The 17,694-nt window shown below is 38.3% G+C and overlaps 1 long non-coding RNA gene across 1 annotated transcript in view; it reads right to left on the bottom strand.

The window, feature by feature from the left end:
* Positions 1-3,162: 3,162 nt before the first annotated feature.
* LOC113182435 (uncharacterized) overlaps positions 3,163-17,694 on the bottom strand; it is a 161,734-nt gene continuing 147,202 nt past the window's right edge. The window contains exon 3 of the long non-coding RNA XR_003300726.2: positions 3,163-3,231. This is a non-coding gene — a long non-coding RNA (uncharacterized LOC113182435). The remainder of the gene's footprint in view (positions 3,232-17,694) is intronic.

Raw genomic sequence — 17,694 nt, 5'->3', positions numbered from 1 at the left:
ATAAGAGTTGAAAAATAAATTTAGTTTGAATACTTACCTATGCTGTTAACTTACGGGCTCTCTTTCTTTACCTATGTGGTTTAGAGTTACTGTAGTGTTCTTTTACTTCAGCTTAAAGAACTTTTTTTTCCCCATTTCTTATTATCAGTAATTCATTCTCTGTTTTTTCCAACCTTGGAATGTCTACATTTTTTCATATTTTTGAAGGATAATTTAATTGAATATAGAATTCTTGCTTGACAGTCTTTTTCTTCTAGCACTTTGACTATTATCCTTCTGTCTTCTTATTCCCATGTTTTCTGATGGCAAAATCAGCTGTTCTAAAGCAATCCTTGTAGGTGGTCAATTTCTTCTCTTGAAGCTTTTGAAATTTCCTTTGTCTTTGGTGTCCAACAGTTCAATTATGTATCTGAGAACATATCTTCGAATTTATTCTATTTGGAGGTCATTACATGCCTCAGATGCGTTTTTAGCCATTCTTGCTTCACATACTGTCTCTATCCTCCACACTGTCTCTCCTCTCTGTACTTTTGGTATTTTAGTATGTTTGATGTATCTTAGGTCTCTGGTAGTCTCTCTTTCTTTTTCCCCCTTCATTCTTTTCTATCTTTCTCAGTCAAGATAATCTTTTTATTGGTGGTGCTGGTATATTATGAGACAGGGTCTTGCTATGTTGTTCAGGCTGACCTTGAGTTCCTGAGCCCAAGCAATCCCCCTGTCTCAGTTTCTGGAGTAGCTGGGACTGCAGGTACATGCCATGGTGCCCAGCAAAGAGAATAATCTTAATCTGTCCATCTTCACGTTCGTTCACTAATTCCATCCTTGCCTGCTCAAATCTGCTGTGGAGGCCCTCCAGTGCTTTTTTCCTGCTACTGTACTCCAATTCTAAAATTCTATCTGTGTATGCATGGATATATGTGTAATTTTTAAAATCTTTTTTTAGTTGTAGATGAACACAATACCATTTATCTATCTATCTATCTATCTATCTATCTATCTATCTGCCTACCTATCTATTTATTTTTACACGGTGCTAAGGATTGAATGCAGTGCCTCAAACATGCTAGGTATGAGCTCTACCACTGAGCCACAACCTCAGTTCCTGTATGGGTAACTTTTTACTGACATTCCTACCCAATACGGGTAGAACATTGTTCTCATTCCCTTTATTTTCTTTATTCATGCTTTACTTTTTAATCATAAATATCGGCTTCAGTTTTTGTCTAGGGCAAGGATAGATTTTGTTGTATATGTTTATTTCCTGTGTCTGGGTATGTGTATGGGACATAACCACACTTTGACAACGCCTGCACTTGAAAGTTTTGAGCAGTTTTGGTGGTGCCGGTATATTGTGAGACAGGGTCTTGCTATGTTGTTCAGGCTGACCTTGAGTTCCTGAGCCCAAGCAATCCTCCTGTCTCAGTTTCTGATTGCCTGCAGTTCATGTGTTGCATTTGTAACCTGTCCTGCTTGTTTCTAGCAAAGTAAATTCTTTAGGCAGTAAATGAAGACTTTTCTTTATACTGTAGGAATCTCTGATGAAAGCATTTTTTCTTCTCTTACAATAGCTATCCCAATTCATCCAACTTGTATTATGACTTCACTACTTAATTCTTTTATGATATTATCAAATTGATCAATAATTTCTTGTATCTTTATAAGCCTTATAGCTTTTTGTTGTTATTTTTTTAAAAAATGGCTATTTAAAATAACATGGCAACTGAAAATAAGATTCTCCCTAACTAGGGTTTGTTATTGTTTGTTCAATGACCTTTCTGAGCCTAGTCTTTATTCTATGGCCATTGAAGTTCCTCCTAAGATTAGCCACCAACTGAATAGACAGAGAATTCCTTAAATACCTGGTACCACTGAGCCTCCAGTCAATATGGAGGGCTCTGTGTGCATGCTGGATACACTCTACAACACAGTCCTGACTTGGCCTCACTTCCTGATTCCCCAGAGCCTCAAAGTTATCCGCAGGTGAGTGTGTGGGAATTTCTGGGGTGTATCTAGAGCATTTTCACTCACTGAGCATGTGCCCAGACCTATGTGCATGCATGTTACCTTCTAGATTCTCTAGAATAGGTCAGAGCTTCTCAAGGACCATTTTACATTACATTTCTAAGTCTACATTACCATTTTTTGTGGGGATTACTTTTATTTGTCCCAACTGTTATCTACTGGGTCAGTTGTTAAGTTCTGTTGAGTCAAATTTAGACAGCCTTGCTTGCAGGGTCATCCAGGAAAACCCCAGGCTGGTCAAATGGTGCTAATATTCTGCTAATCTGACTCTGAAGGTGTTCCAGTCCCATTCTTCTGTCTCCAGTGGTTGCTGATCTACTGGATTTTACAACAATGGCAGGTTATTCAGTCTTATGGCTACCGTAGTCCTGGCAAATGGAGTGTATTAAAATGCCACAATACTGCTATTTACATCCAGACTCAGTTACTTGATAATAATTCCCAGGACTTCTATAAGCCTTCAGTTAATTTCCAGAGTTCTGAAAAAAATAGATTCTGACAATTGATGCCAGCATCTTGTTACTTTGATGGAGGAGAGGCTTCTTAGACAGTCTGACTGTGCCCTTTGTTGTTAGTAGCATTCGATTTTCATTTGCAGTGTTCTTCCATGGTAGCAGTGAATCCGGGAAGGCCCACAGTGATAATACGAACTAAAATTTCCATTACTAGCAGCAAGAACTTTAGATTGTTGTGTCTCCACCAGAATTTGGAAGTCAGATTAGTAAATAGAATAAGCTGGAGAGAGAGAAGAACATGGATCCTATATGGACTTTTTGAAAATCAGATGGCAGAATGGTTGTGTTTATTGCTAATAATGAGATCTAGGGAATGAGTACAAAAATACATTGGACAAGGCAAAAAGTTCGAGAATATAAGACCAATATGTTGAAAAATCCCCTGTGGTGAATTTTGACATCATTAGAAATTATTCCAGAGAGAGGGTTAAATAAAGAATGACAGGGAACCAAAATCTTGAAGGAATGAAGAATGGTGATGCAGATGTCCCCTGACAAGTGCACTGAGGGGATGACATGCACTTGAGCTCAATAACAAATGATTCAAGTGGAATTTTAGGGAGTTAAGGCAAAGAAAAGTCAAAGGGGCAATGAAAAGCAAAGAGAACACTTTGCAGAAGAAATGTAATAAGAAGAAGATCTGTAGAGAGGGAACTCCAACTGCTGCAATGTCCTTCAGGAGATGTCCAGATTTCTAGTAGAAGAAGAAGGTGATGAGCATTTCTCGAAGACATTCCAAGGTACGGGAAATCATTAGGAGGACCTTTTGGGACACATGGTGACATGGCTGCAGGCTGTGGGAGGAGATGGAGCTGGGGTCAGCAACCATGATACAGAGGCATGTCAGGTCTTAGTGTTTGGAGGATGATGGGTTCCCTAGGATTTCTCCTGGGGTTCCTGCAGATAATGAAGGTGTTGGAGTGATGGTGGGAGTGATGGGAGCAATGGTGGTTTCTCTGGAGCATGAAGAGCTCTTCAGCTCAGGCTTTACTCTGGCTGAGGGCAGGGGTCCAGCTGAGGTTCCTCTTTCAAGAATGAATAATCTGGCCTTCTGCTGATGGCCCCACCTGGCCTCACTATGCCCATCACTTCCTGTCCCTCTGACCTGGTCCTTGCATGAGTCCTAATGACAAAATTCCCTAATCACCACCCAATTCTTGGCTCTGTTTTCTTCTAGTCAGTACTTTTTTGGGGTTCATCCTCTGTATATAAGACCATATCTCTTTAATTAAATATCAATTTCTGTATTTAAGGTAGTTCTCACACATATTCACCCTTCACTGTACGGTCCCTCAAGTCCAACCCCTTCTTTTGCTATAACATACATAACACATGGTGCTCAAATGAGTACATTTCCCCTGGGCACCCCCAGCTCCTGATGAAATGTCAAAAATGGATGTAACTTACATGATTATGCCTTGTGAGTACTGCAGGAATTAAAACGACTGTTAATTACATACCTGCAATTATTCTTGTTCAGGGATTTTGCATCATAAATGCTATCTATGAAGTGTGACTCTCAACCTCTTAGTTGTAATAGCAACCCTTTCTGTCCCTGTTTTTAAAGCACATGATGGGGAGAGTGCTATAATTTCAGTGAGAACCTTCCATCCATCCACTCTATATTTAAATCATTTTCAAATTTCAGTACTTCAGTAAGAGGGAAATTATACTGAGACTCATCTTACAATGGAGAACATCAGCGTTATAACCGCACTTTGACAATGACTGCACTTGAAAGTTTTGAGCGTACAGCTGATTGCCTGCAGTTAATGTGTTGCATTTGTAACCTGTCCTGCTTGTTTCTAGAAAAGTAAATTCTTTAGGCAGTAAATGAAGACTTTTCTTTATACTGTAGCAATCTCTGATGAAAGCATTTTTCTTCTCTTACAGTAGCTATCCAAATTCATCCAACTTGTATTATGGCTTCACTACTTAATTGTTTTATGATATTGTCAAATTGATCAATTTCTCACTTCTCAGCTTCCGAATCTTTAAATACATATAAAATACCTAGAACAGTGGTTAATACTTAGTAAAGTGCTTGGTAAATGCTAGTAGCTGGGTATAAAACTAAAACATACAGGTCATTTTCTGATATATGTTATCTCTTTCATCTAGTATCACTAAGATGCATTTCATAGGGTATGATAAACATAGAAGTTGCTTTATTTAAAAAATGGTAGGGTTTTCACTGAGTCTTTCATGTGTCTCTCAAACTGTCTTGTTAAGCAGAAATGTTGTTGTTATCTTCATCATTATCCTTGTTGTAATCGATACCATGTGTGTGGCGAGGTCTAAACCCCATGACAGGCACTGATCTAAACCCTCTGTATATCAACTTACTGAACCCTTATAGCAACCTCTCAGTTCAGTAATAGCATTACTGTTATTTTACATATAAGATTGAGACACACGGTTTTAGAAACTTATTCACAGTGCTTGGAAATTCCATAGGCAGAATCCACACTCAAGTCATCTGGCTTCCGGAATATGCACAGAGCTGGGATATGCCACTGCATCTCACAAGTAAATGTCAACGTTATAACTGACCAGGTTATACCTACAGTTCCTAATATGCATTCAGAGCAGGGCACCAACCCATCTGAATTATGAATCTTTGAATATAATTTGACTTCTGTAACACTCCACACAATGACAAATTCATTTATTGTTTTATTCATTTATTCAGCATCTAGTCTCTTACCAATATTTCTAGTGCAATTCTAAACTCCAGAATGCAATCATGGAGAAAACAGAAAAACAAACTGCTGCTTTCGAGGAATTTGTATCCTAGTGTGGAAAGCATGTTGTAAACAAAATACATAAATTATATAATATGTTGGAAGGGCAATAAATTGCATGGAGTAAATAATGCATGTAAAAGAATAGATGATGCATATATGTATGTGAGGAGTGCTTTAATTTTAAATAGAGTAGCTGGGAAAAGGAATGATGAAGCAGGAAATAGAACCAAATTGTATAGGTATTTGAACAATGCTCATTCCAAGCACAGAAAACAGCTAAGAGGGCCAGAAAGGAGACCATTATGTCTAAGTCCGATAATTTGGAAGGGGATGAGGCATATTATGTAGGATTTCATAGACTTACGTGAGGACATTACTTTTGCTGAGTTAGCGGAGAGCCATCAAAGTCTTTTAAACAGAGGGGATGGCATCATTGAGAGTACTATACAGGCTTCTAGGGGCAACTTGCATAATCCAGGAAAGATATGAAACTACCATAGATCAGGCTGGTATCAGCAGATATGAGTAGAGGTAGGGTCTAGATGTATACCAAAGAGGAAACCAACAAGATTCCCTGAAAGAGTAGATGTTGACTCTGAGAAGCAGAGAAATCAAAGATGACCTTGTGACTTAACCTTAACCAAATGAAAGGATAGAGTTGTCCTCAACTAAGATACAAATGATTACAGATAGATCCAATTAAGCTGATACCCCACCAGATTAGTTTGATATGTGAGTTTGAGATAGCTTTTAGCCATCCAAGTGAACAGATTAAATAAGAAGTAAGGTAATGGAGTGAGTTTCATGCTGATGGTACAAATTCTAGTCATCAGCTAAGGAATGAGTCTAAACATAAAAGAGAAGTATCCTAGGAATAAAGTTCAATTGGTTTCACCACAAAGATGTTAAGAAAGAAACAGCAAAGGATCATGTGACAAAATGAATAGTGAGGAAGGAAGAAAACCACTAGAATATATATGCTCAGCAGCCAAAGGTAGAAGATGTTTCAAGAAAAAGAGAGTGACCAGCACCATATGCTGGTGTAGAAGAAAAGTATCCAGAGTAGTGAGGCAAACATATAACTGGGGTATGTTACAGGATTAAAGGAGAAGGACTTGAGACGATAACAGGTACTTAAAGATAGAAGTAGCTGCATTATTAGTCCTTGCTGATGGAAAAGTACATGTTTCAAGAGAGAGTGGGAATAGTGCACATATTAGGCAAGAAACCAGTCTTATGCACTGAAGAAGGTGTTGGCTCATGTCAGGAAAGGAGATCCAGGCTGGGGATCCAATCACAGCCCAGGAGTTAAATAAATCTCAGCCCACCTATACTCTCACTGAATCTTTGGGTAAGTTACTTAACCTCTCTGAACCTCTGGGGTGCTTAAAAATATTTAACATAGGACCTAACACACAGTAAGGGCTCAATCAGCTGCTGCTGCTGTTCTAAGTCAGAGCTTAATAATTTTACTAGTAACAAAAGAGAAACTTTCAGCCCACTTCTTGCATTAATTGTGAGCAGCATGTTTCTCTAAAATTCGAGCTAATCCTCTATCCTCTGCCATGTTTTCCAACAGAGCACACGGATTTGTGTATTTTGCACACACTTTGCTTAGTACATGACATGGACTGCTCAGGAAGGTAATTATCCCAGCAAACTAAGCTGCATGAAAAGATAAACTGCTTAGTGGATTAAAATTGCATATTTTATAGAACCCAGTGGCAAAAACATCCTCGTTCCGCTTGTTGTGTCTCATAAATCTCTCCAGGACATCTACTGCCACTGTTTTTCAGCTTTTCCATCTTCACCTTCTTTTCTCTGGTGGTAGCAAGACAGACTCAGGAAACATCTCCTCTGGCACCTCTGTTCCCTGTCTCCAGGAGATGAGCTATGATGACACCCGCCTCTCGGAGAGACACAGGGGTGGTGACAATTTAATAGACTGGAAAGATAATTGAAAGAGAAAACCAACAGTTCTCCCCTCCCTCTGGGGAAGAGGATGGGGTTTCATTAAGGGCTCAGATGCTTAGGAACAGTTGGCTGTTATTACAGGGGCTTTCTCCTGGGCAACCCCTCATGTACCGCTGTTAATAAAAGAGCCGTGTAATGTAGGGAATGAAGACAGAGCCATTTGTTCCACAGCAGCCTTTCTCACTTAGCTAGGACTGTAGGGTTGTGACTTCCGGAATGGCCCTGGATATTTTTGCCATAAGCATGGGAAAATCATTTGGGGACCAGCATGTTTGACCATATTGTCTACCTGTTAGACAAAAGAGGAGGAAATAGACAGAAGTAAGGCGAGAGAGACTGAATTAGAAAGAATAATGGACTGACTTGCTAAGTCAGGCACAAAAGGCATACAGTGTGCCCCCGAGATCTCTATTAAGAGTCTGTGTACTCCTCAGTTCCTGAAGGAGCAGCAGTTCCCGTGGCCCACCCCTGGGTAAGCACTAGGAACCCCTGAAGGCTAGTCCACCAAACTGCACATTATACTCTTTTCTTCCCCCCTTTCTAGTAACTGGAGTTTGTTATACGGCCTTGTCTTCTTTCCTATTTCATTGCAGTGGCTACAGCAACTGGCAGATCAGTACTCAATAAATGCTGACGGAAGAGCTAAAGTCTTGACACAGCTTCGCAGTTTTGTTATAAAAACCACAACTCATAAAAGCTCAAAACTCAATTTGGGGCCCACGTATCAATTCTCTGCCATCAAGGATGGAAGATCCATAACTCTCGTCTCCACATGTGCAGAATGTGAATGCCCCCAGTAGTCAGAGCCTGGCACTGAGTAAGTACCAAGTGGCCCCCTGACTTCTATAAGTTAGGGAAGGATGAGGGTGATACAGTCAGCTTTTGTGCCTCTCTGACCAAAAGATCCATCAAGAACAACATAGAGGAGGGAGTGTTTATGGCAGCTCATGATTTCAGAGGGCTCGGTCCATACATAGACAACTCCATTGCTCTGGGCCCAGTGTGAGGCAGAACATCATGGTGGAAGGGCATGCAGAGGGAAGCAACTCAGAACATGATAATCTGAAAGCACAGAGAACTCTGCTCACCAGAGACAAATCATAAACCCTGAAGGCATGCCCCCAGGGACCCCCTCTTCCAGTGACATCCTACCTGCCTATAGTTACCACCTAGTTGATTTATATCAGTGAATTAATCCACCACCTAGGTTACATATTTCAGACTCAAATTATTCCACCTGTGAAAATTCTTGCATTTTTTCTCACACATGAGCTTTTCTGGGGACAACTCACATCTAAATTATAACAAGGGTGTATAAACAAGGATGAGGACCTCAGAAGAGTCTTGTGAGATGACAGCATATCCTCAGACCATACTAACTGCACCAACTTCACCTTCACATGTGCCCCTCATCTTCCCACTTAATTAATAATTAACTCTGAAGCACACATTCAACATGTCCACTGAGCTCCATAAAACAAGCTGCATCAAACTCATGAGGGACTGTATATGTGTTATGGTTTAGATAAGAAGTATCCCCCCAAAGCCCATATGTGAGAGAATGCAGGAGAGTTCAGAGGTGAAATGATTAGGTCATGAGAGTCTTTATCTCATCAGTATCTCATCCATTAATGGATTTAACTGGATGGTAACAGTAGACAGGTGGGATGTGGCTGGAGGAGGTGGGTCACTAGGGGCATGCCTTTGAATTTTATTTTTTGTTCTTGGTGAGCAGAGCTGTCTCTGCACTTCCTAATGACCATGTCCCAAGCAGGTTTCCTCTTCCATACCTTTCTGCCTTCACCTCAGGCCCAGAGCTACATTGTCAGCTATCTATGGACTGAGCCCTCTGAAACCTGGAGATGCAGATAAACTTTTCCTCCACTAATTGTTCTTGTTAGATCTTTCAGTCACAGGGATGAAAAAGCTGACTAACACAATATGCAAGGCTCTATGTGAAGCCCTGCATTAATTAACATTATCTTTACAACTGATTTATAAGGGAGATGCTGTTCTTACACTTATTTTAGAGTACGGACAATAAATTCAGGTAGCTCCCCCAAGGCATCTACTTAGGAGGTCTCAGCTGAAATGCAAACCTGGCCGCCTGACTCTAGTGCTTGCACTGTTAACCACTAAACTTACTGCCTCCTCCTACGAAAGAAAATAATTAGTTCCTAAGAGGAGCAAAGCTCTTACTTTTAAATTGGAAAATTCAACAGGCTGCTCTCGGGAGAGGATGTTATGGTTAGGACCTGGAGAAAAGGGATGAGATAGTTGCAGAGTGGAGGTGAAAGTCTTCCAGGAGTGCTGAGCATCACAGGAAACTAGAAAGGATCAGAAAGAATAGTGGAAGAAAACTGAATGGGAAAGAACATGATTGATATCAAGTCCAGAGTTCTGGAGTGAAGTCAGTCCACACAGGTTAAGCTTAAGGAGTTTGTATTACCATCTAAGCACAGTGGGAAGGTCTATGAGATAAGGAGGATGGGTATCATTAGCTTATTTAATATATGAAAAAAAAGGTCAAGAGAAAGGAATAAATTTGGGAGGGTCCTTAAAGGATATTGTAAGAGCCAACTGAGAAACTAATCATTGTCCATAGCTAACCATTGTCAGCTATGGTGATTGGGGCTTGTTTGTTACTGTGGCATAACCAGGAAGAAACTGACTAGTACTCTTTGCAAGAGTTCATTACAAAAGGACTGTGAAGGTGTGTGGAGAAGAGTGGTGGAGGCCAAAACTGAATGACATTTGCAGACACTAAGGAGGTGAAGGGAGAGTAAATATGTTGAAGATCTCAACAGGCTGATGTCTCCTGATCAAAGGAAAGAGTAGCAGAAGAGGAAACTAAAGAATTAGTCTGGGAAATAGGCTGGGTCCAGAGCAGTTAGGGCCTTGTAAGCATTTTAAAAATTTTAGATGTAAACCTGAGTGCATGATGAAAGCCAAGGATTAAGAGGTAATCTTTGTGAAAGTGATAATTTTTCTTGGGAAGCTATAAAGCCATCATAGGTATAATATATTTTACATTAAAAATAAAGTCTTATAGCCTGAAGCACTGAAAGTTGCAGTCATCTAAGTCTTCACTTTTAACTTCTCTAGTGCTCCTGTCTTAGAAGATATTTTCCTAAGTAACCATAACTTCATTACGAGACCTAACAAATTTAAAAAATGATGAGATTATGTTTGACAGATGTTATAAGAAAGTTACATGGAAATAATTTTGTTTTCCTACAACAGAGCCTCACAAAAAAGACAGCCCCAAAGGAAAAAAATATTCTTTTAAAATCCTGTATATTGGGCTGGGGATGTGGCTCAAGCGGTAGTGTGCTCGCCTGCCATGCGTGTGGCCGGGATTCAATCCTCAGCACCACATACAAACAAAGATGTTGTGTCTGCCGAGAACTAAAAAAATAAATATTAAAATTCTCTCTCTCTTTAAAAAAAAATAAAATAAAATCCTGTATATTTGATAAGAAACACTTTGATTTAACCAAGCTCATTAGAACCGCATTTCTACAGAAATTATGCAACTTTATAACTCTATTCTTGGTAGAAAGGCAAATATATGTCACAAACTATTGGTCTACAGAATAGAGCCCAGAAATGATGTGTTTGGCATCATCTAGTTCAGGTGCCGCTGGGAAAGCTTGAGGATTCTCTTTTGTTCTCAAGAGCAACAAGGAAATCAACAGAGGCCAAATCCTACCAAGAATTGCTGCTTCTCCAGCTAATCCACTTTTAATATGTCAGCCTAAGCCTAGCACTCCATCAACAAGTTCCATCTCTGTCAACCTTGCGGAGGTCTCCAGTTGGCATGGTTGATGCCAGGGCATCCATCTTACCTCTGTAAGAAGTGGCTAGGCCCAGACATAATTTAGAGTCCTGGACCTAGTCATGAGGCTGTCCCCAAAGCCGGTGTTTCATCCCTGGGCCCAGTGGGAATATTGCTTATGACAGTTTAATACAGCTGCAGTATTAAAGCAATTTATTTTTGTACACCTGTACCAATGCCTTCTCTTTCTACTTCTCTAAATGCCACAATGAGATACATTTGTGGGAGCCTGAGAAAATCCCCTGGTACAGGAGAAAGAAGAATAAAATGATCAAACATTACTCTATTACCTACACATTTTAATATATCACTTAATAAATAAATCAGTAAATGCATAAGCATTTCAAGTATGCATTGACTTATATTGGTATTACTGCTTATTGCTATCATAGCCCAGAGAATGCATTCAAAACAACTACATCAGGAATTCTGTCATCTCTCCCTACACCCTGTCCATATAAATATCTTGGCCAACAAACCTGTATTTCTAAATCCTCAAGGACCAACACCTGAGACTTACATTGAAACAGTGTTAACAGAGCAACCTCTCTGTGTGAATGTCTTATAAGAGCATCGAATTCTGTATGCAACTGTTGGGTTTAATAATTAATCCTACCACTTTTCCTCATCAAATTAAGGGCTGGGAAAAATACAGAGGACAGAGGACAAAGAAGAGACCCAATGGATTAGCATATTTCTGGTAAAATTTGAGTGGGAGAAGGCCTGGTGCTAATTCCAAATTGGGATTTCTGACCTCCAAGTATATCCCATATCCCATTCAACTGCCATGATTTCTTGTTTTTCCTGTCTCAACAAGAGTTAAGTTGATTTTCTTTATGTAGAGAAAATACTGAGGGGAGAAAGAATAGGCACTTCCTGCCACACACATTGCTAAAATTCTATTTTAAAAGCCAGCAGCAAAGCAGGGCTATGGAGAAAATGGTCCTCTGAAAGTCCAAAATTGAACTCCTGAACCTGCCAGAAATTGGTCCCTAGTGACACATTTTTTTTTTCCTCTTGGCTGTTGTCATCACCTTTATCCAGCCAACAGGACTGGAAAGTTCAAGTTCAACTTCAACCCTTTCCTCTCCCTCAGCCCACATGTCCAATGAATTCCTGAGCCTCAGAGATTTTCTTTCACCTCTGAATTCTTCTTGATGTCCTTTTCCTCTTTGCAACTCGACTGTTACAAAGTTGCTTCCAGTTCTCAGCCCTCCTATATGGCAAGCGGAATCAGTTCCTCTGGTGTTTAAAGCATGAGTCACGAATTGAATGGCGTAGGATCCAAGTTGGACTTCATCTGGGGTGATGTGACTTTAGGAATATCACTTAACTTCTCTGATATCCAGGGATTTTTTTCCTGTAAAACATTAATATTTATTGTAAAAGACCACAATGAGGATTAATGAGATAATGCAAACAAAGTCTTCAGAAAATTATCAAAAATATAGTAAAAGCCCCAGGAATGTCAGATGCTGTTAGGAGTGTTTAGAATCACTGTTTTTGAATTTGCAAACCAAGTTTTGGAACAATACCTATAGTATGATTCAGTGTTTTTTAAAAAAAATTCTTTATGTATTCATTTTGATATGTCTTGATTGTAGATAAAAGCATGAAAGGAAAGATACCAGCCTATTGATGTTGGTTATCTAAGCTGGAAAGCAATGATAGATATCCATTATCCTTTATGCATTAACTTCCTGCTTTTTTACAATAAGCTTTTTTTTTCTTTTTTCCTAAAGTAAGGTCTCTACAGCAATCTCTTGGCATCCATCTATTTTGTTTTGTGTTTTTAGAATTGTCAAATTGTGTGATTTGGAAATACTAATACCTTCCTCAAAACCTCTGCCTACAGAATGAAGTCCAAACGTGTTAGTAGGTTTATGCAAAGCCCTTCCTTATCCATCATCTCAATCTGCCCCTCTAACCTGTGCCACCACGGAGTGCTTCAACTCTACCCATACTGCATTGTTCCTTAAGAGCAAGACACACCCCATGAGCATTCCATGACCCTTCCTGACACAAGGTGTCATTTTCCCTGCCCCAAATCCCCATGTAAGTAATTACAGATCGCCCTACACTTCTCACCCCCACAATGAGAACATGGGGTTTTCTGATGGTCTTTTAGGCTTTCTTCTGCCGTGTCTGATTGTCTTCCCATTCTAATTCATAGTCTCCAATCACACTCCGTGTTTGGGTGCTCTCTTTAGAACTCAGACCTAAGTAAACTTTTAAGTCCTTACTTGAGTTCTCCTAAGAACCTTCCCACTTTGGCTTGAGTTCCTATTTGGAGTCCTGTGGATTAAGGGTGTTATAAATCTTACTGGTGGTCAAGTTAGATTGATTACCTGGATACATCGAGATGGTCCATGAATTTGAGCAAACTGCAATTAAGTTCCTTTAATTTTTTTTTAATCAACTTGAATTAACATTAATGTATATTAATGGAGTTCAGTGTGATATTTCTACACATGCACACAGTGGGTATTGAACACTTCCAGCTTCCCTTGGCCCATCCTTCCCCCATACATCCCAATCTCTAGCAATCACTAGTGTACATTAGGGTTGACTGTTATTAGCTTTCACATATGAGAAAGAACATATGGTCCTTGTCTTTCTGTACTTCATAATGTCCTCCAGTTCATCCACTTTTCTGTAAAGGAGAGAATTTTGTTTTAGGACAAATACTATTCTTGAATATATGCCACATTTTCCTTATCCAGTGATCTAGCGACAGGCTTCTAGACTAATTCTGTATCTTAGCTACTGTGAATAGTGCCATAAAAGAACATGAGTATACAGGTATCTCTTTAGTATGCTGATTTCATTTCTTTTGAAAATATATACCCAGAACTGGGATCACTGGATTTTATTTTATTTATTTTATTTTTTTTACAAAATATAACCAGGCCACATCTATTCAAGGGCTAGCATGCATGATGAATGAACAGTTTGTTGTTGTTGTTGTGTTTATTTTCCTGGGAAACCCAAGGAGAGCAGGAAGTAGAGTGTGTGTTGTAATAGAAAAGACAATTTTTCCATCTTATTTCCATTGCCTGGTTTCAAATTCCAATTTCCTTCCTATGAAAATGGACAGGTTTTAAAATTCTATACCTGCATATTAACTAAGTCCAATTTATCATTGTTTTTCTTATGGTTTAATTCTTTTTGTATCTTAAGAATTCTTTGTCTACCTATTTCAAGGTTCTCTTGTATAATATTTTTTAGAAACTTGGTTGTTTTGTTTTTCTATTGAGGCCTACAATCAATCAGAAATTTAATTTTATTTGTGGTTTAAGGGAAAGGATGAGCTTTAAGACATTTTTGTCACCATTTTGACAGTATTATTCTTTTCTTCAACATAGGTGTACACTTTTTATAATCAAGTCTAAATACACATACATTTGAGAGGCAGATCCATTTATAAGTTTATACACTGGCAATACTACTGTTTTTTTTTTTTTTTTAACTAAGTAATTTGTCTTGATATATGATAGTACAAGCTTTCTGTGTCCTTTACAATCAATTTGGCTATTTTGCCAAAAATAACCCTGCTATGATTTTTGAGATTATACTGAAGCTGTATGTCATAGAGATGAATGATATTTGTAAAATATTGAATAACTCTCCATATATTTAAATGTTCTTAAATTTCTTCAGTAATGGTTTATAGTGTTCTGAGTAGGAGCTTTGTTTATCTCTCACTAGATTTATTCATGGATATTCAATGTTGTTAAAATTGTAATTTAAATGATTTCAGAAAATTCATTTTCTAATTCTTGCTCATTTGCGAAAACATAATTGAATGTTCTGCAACTCTTACATCCACTTAATAATTTGAAAAATTAGCCTGAGATTCTCCATTTTAAGAAAAATTTTCATTTTAAGCCAGCATGGTGGTTCATGCCTGTAATCCCAGTGGCTGGGGAGGCTGAGGCAGGAGGATGACAAGTTCAAAGCCATCCTCAGCAACTTAGAGAGACCCTGTCTCAAAATAAAAAATGGTTGGGGATGTGGCTCATTAGTTAAGCATCACTGGGTTTCATCCCTGGGTTTAATCCCTAGTGCCAATAAATAAATAAATAAATAAATAAAGATCAATTTAAAACTTTTTAATTGACAAATTTAGTTTGTATATATTTATCATGTACAATATGATATTTTGAAATATGCATACATTGTGGAATGCCTAAACAGAGCTACAACTGTATGCATGAGTACAAGTATTTGTCATTTGGGATTATAAAAATTGAAATCTCTCTTAAGAATGTGTAAGAATACAATGCTATGTTGCTAACTACTGTCATCATGTACTACAGAACTCTTAAGATCATATGCATCTACTAGTTCAACATTTTTAGATTCCACATTGACATTTTAGCTGTGCAGATGAGTGTAAACAGGTAGTATTTGTCTTTCTGCATCCAGCTTATTTTGCTTAACACCAGGACCTCAAGTACCTTACATGGGGATGCAAATGATAGGATTTCATTCTTTTTTATTGCTAAATAATATTTCACTATATGTAATACACACCACAATATTTATTCATCTACTGATGGGCATCTAGGTATTTATATATTTTGGCTATTTTGTGAACATTTTTGCAATAACTATAGGAGTTCAAATATCTTTTTGATAAAATGATTTTATCTCCTCTGAGTTATATACTCAGTCGTAGGACTATTGGATCTATGGTGGTTCTATTTTTAGAGCTTGAAGATCTTCATGCTCTTTTCTATAATGGCTATTCTAATTTATATTCCTGCTGTTATGATTTGGATGTGAGATGTCCCCCAAAACTCATGTGTGGGACAAAGCAAGAAGGCTTAAAGGTGAAATGATTGGGTTATGAGAATCTTAACCCAATCAGTGAATTAATCCCCTCCTGGAAATTAACTGAGTGGTCACTGAAGGCAGCTAGGGTATGGCTAATCTGCTAAATTTCTCTTCTTCCTCTCCCCCACTTTATTATGATTGCCACGTATCAGTGAGAACATTCAACCATTGGTATTTGGGGACTGGATTATTTCATTTAGTATGATACTCTCCAGATCCATCTATTTACTGGAAAATGTCTTAAAGTTACTCTTCTTCTTAATGGCTTTGTAATAGTCCATTATGTATGCATACCACAATTTCTTTATCCATTCATCTATTAATGAGCTTCTAGGTTGGTTCCATAGCTTAGCTCTTATGAATTGTGCTGCTATAAACATTGATCTGGCTGTGTCACTATGGTGTGCTGATCTTAAATCTTTTGCTATATGCTGAGGAGAAGAATAACTAATTCAAATAATGGTTCCAAAACTCCAATGACTTTCTTCAGAAATAAAAAATTAGTCATGAAATTCATTTTGAAAAATAAGAGGCCCAGAATAGCTAAAGTAATCCTTAGTGATAAATGACTACAGAGACACAGTAACACAACAGCATTTACTGGCACCAAACAGACACATAGAACGATGGTACAGAATAGAAGACACAGAGGCAAACCTACAAAAAATCAGTTACCTCATACTAGACAAAGGTGCCAAACACACACACTGGAGAGCAAACTAGCCTTTTCAACAAATAGTGCTGGGAAAAATGGGGGAAATCCATGTGTAAAAAATTGAAATTAAATTCCTATCTCTCACCCTACACAAAACTCAACTCATAAAGGATCAAAGACATAGGCATTAGAACAGACACTCTATGTGTAAAAGAAAAAAAAATGTGGGCTCAAATCTTCACCATGTTAGCTTAGGAACTGACTTCCTTAACAAGATGCCTAAAGCACAAGAAGTAAAATCAAGAATCAACAAATGGGATGGATTCAAACTTTACTCTTGCTTTTACAGAAGAATGCTCTCTAATATGTGCTGTTGAATAGCATTCTACCCAAGTAGAACTTCCTTAGAAATTGGAGTCAATCTTCTCAGACCCTGCCACGGCTTTATCAGCTCGACTGATGCAGAATTCAATAGCCTTTGCTATCATTTCAATAATGTTCACAGCATCTTCAGCAGAAGTAGATTACATCTCAAGAAACCACTTTTTGCTCATTCATAAGAAGCATCCCCTTGTTCATTACAATTTTATCATGAGATTGTAGCAATTCAGATACGTCTGCAGAGTGTGCTTCTATTTCTAGGTCTCTTGCTATTTCCACCACATCTGCAGTTATTTCCTCCAGTGTCATCTTGAATGACTCAATGTCAACCCTAAGGGTTGCAATCAAATTTCTATCAATGTTTTCCTTTTGATCCCTGACATGAATCACAGATGTCCTTAGTGGTATCTACAATGGGGCAGTCCGTTTCCAGAAGACTTTCAGTTTACATTGTCCAGATCCATCAGAGAAATCACCATCTATGGCAGTTCTACATACTTATGAATGTGTTTATGACTAAATTTAAAATTATTCCTTGATCCATCAGCTGTACAAAGGATATTTTGCAAGGATAGATGAAAACCACCTTATTATTATCATTGTTTATCTTCATCAGAGCTCCAGTGACCAGGTGCATTATCAATGAGCAGTAATTTTGAGAGAAATCTTTTCTTCTGAGCAGTACATATTGACAGTGGGCCTAAAATATTCAGTAAACCATGT

The sequence above is a fragment of the Urocitellus parryii genome, chromosome 1, assembly GCF_045843805.1.
Source record: "Urocitellus parryii isolate mUroPar1 chromosome 1, mUroPar1.hap1, whole genome shotgun sequence".
Classification (NCBI taxonomy): domain Eukaryota; kingdom Metazoa; phylum Chordata; class Mammalia; order Rodentia; family Sciuridae; genus Urocitellus; species Urocitellus parryii.
This window is presented reverse-complemented; position numbering and strand designations above follow the sequence as displayed.